Source organism: Caretta caretta, chromosome 14 (genome assembly GCF_965140235.1).
Source record: "Caretta caretta isolate rCarCar2 chromosome 14, rCarCar1.hap1, whole genome shotgun sequence".
NCBI classification, from domain to species: Eukaryota; Metazoa; Chordata; order Testudines; family Cheloniidae; genus Caretta; species Caretta caretta.
In genome coordinates this window covers 9,174,140-9,176,229 of record NC_134219.1, presented here as the reverse complement: position 1 = coordinate 9,176,229, position 2,090 = coordinate 9,174,140, and positions in this window count along the sequence as shown.

Below are 2,090 nucleotides of genomic sequence, written 5' to 3'. Positions count from 1 at the left end.
TTGTTGCCTGTGTATTTTCTCTGAAGGAACAATTTAAAATTCGCAACACATTGTGTTGAAGTGCTTCACAACAATTTTAAGTATAAAAAAGTATGTTTTCAGCCGACTTTCAGCTTAAATAGCATAATGAAATCAGGCAAATGAATAAAGACACAGTTTATCTGCAGAGATATTAGGTGACATATGCTGCAATAACATGCCAAACAATGCGTACTGCTCAGCTGTGTAAAACATTTAAATTGGGTATGTTAATCAAGTATTAGTCTTTGAGGCTACAAACAACCCAAATCAGATTTTTGTGCTCAGCCTTGCTAATTTTTTGGGATGTTTTTTGGTAGCTTTTTAAAAAATTCTGGCTTCTTTTGTTTTCTGTAGGTCTCAGTAATGTAACACTGATGATTAAAATTAATACAAGCTCCCAAAACTGCTTAACTACACGTGTGTTAGTAAGACACAATACTGGAATAAACAGTGCAGCTGTGCTTTTAGATTAAGGCATATTTGACCAAATAAGGACTGGGAAGATCCTTTTAGCGGGAGTGGTATGGGTACTAAATTGGCACAGAATAATTAAACACGAACAACTGATGTGCAGTACCTAAAAGTAAGTCTTTTACATATTTGAAGACTTATCAGGTCCACCCTCAGTAATCTTTTCTCAAAACCAAACACGTCCAGTTTTTTAACCTTTCCTCATAAGTTATGTCTTTTAAACCTTTTATAATTTTTACTGTCCTCTGGACTCTCCAATTAGTCCACATCTTATGTACCAAACCTGGACATAATACTTCAGCAGAGGCCTCACCATTTCCAAGTAGAGCATGACAGTTACATATGACACTTCTGTTATCCAGAAGGACATTTGCCTTTTTTGCTACAGCATCACACTGTTGACTCATTCAGTTTGTGATCCATTGTAACCTCCAGATCCTTTTCTGTAGCACTGCTGTCTAGCCAGTCATTGCCAATTTTGAATTTGTGCACTTCTCTTCCTTAGTACTTTTCACCTGTCTTTATTGGTTTCAGAGCAAATCTTCAATTTATCAAGGTAATTCTGAATTCTAGTCCTGGATTTCAGAGTGCTTGCAACCTCATCCAGCTTGATGTCATCTGCTAATTTTGTAAGCATACTCTCCACTACATCATCCAAGTTGTTAATGAAAACAAAGAATAGTAGTACTGAACCTAAAATGGATCCTACTTGCATAAGAACGGCCATGCTGGGTCAGGCCAAAGGTCCAGCTAGCCCAGTATCCTGTCTTCCGACAGTGGCCAGTACCACTTGATATCTCCTCCCAGTTCTATTGTGAACCATTGATAATTCTTTGAATCTGGTCTTTCAACCAGTTGTACATCTCTTATAGTAATTTAATCTAAACCATATTTCTGTAGTTTCCATATGAGAATGTTGTGGGAAGCAGAAGACTTGCCTGTAGAAGGAAATTAGATTGGTTTAGTGTTACTCGTTCTCGATAAGTGCGTGTTGGCTATTTCCACTTTATCCTTCATGTTTGAACAAATTGATTAATAAGTTGTTCCAGTATCTTTCCGGATATTGATTGCCCTCAGACATTAGTAATGATGTGTCTCAAATTGCTAGGCCATATGGCATCATGTACCTTTGACTCGTGTGACCATTTTGCATGAAGCAAGGCAGGTGCCTAACTCATTCTTGCTAGAAACAACGTAGGCATCTAAAGTGACTCCTGGAGACAGGTTCCCTGCTGTGAACTGCTAGTACAAATAGGTACCTCCCTGCAGCCCCAGCCTAGGAGCTGAACTTGGAGTGGGGCTTAGCGCACAACCCCTCATCAGCATTACCCAGCTTAGGCAGCTCCCAGTTTAGCATGCTGGCTTTTGTGGATCATGTTCTTAGGTGTCTCTCTCCCCACCCCCATTGTTCAGGGACCCTACGTACCTAACTCAGGCTTTGTAGGTCACCTTTGCACTCCATTGATTTTTCTGGGCACCCAAAGTTAGGCATTGTGACGCTGAGCGGATTTTGAGATATGAGCCTAACTGCTTAGCTTCCAGAAATTCTGCACTAATTCTTACAGTCCAGCTGTCAACTGGCCAGCACAAGGTGATTT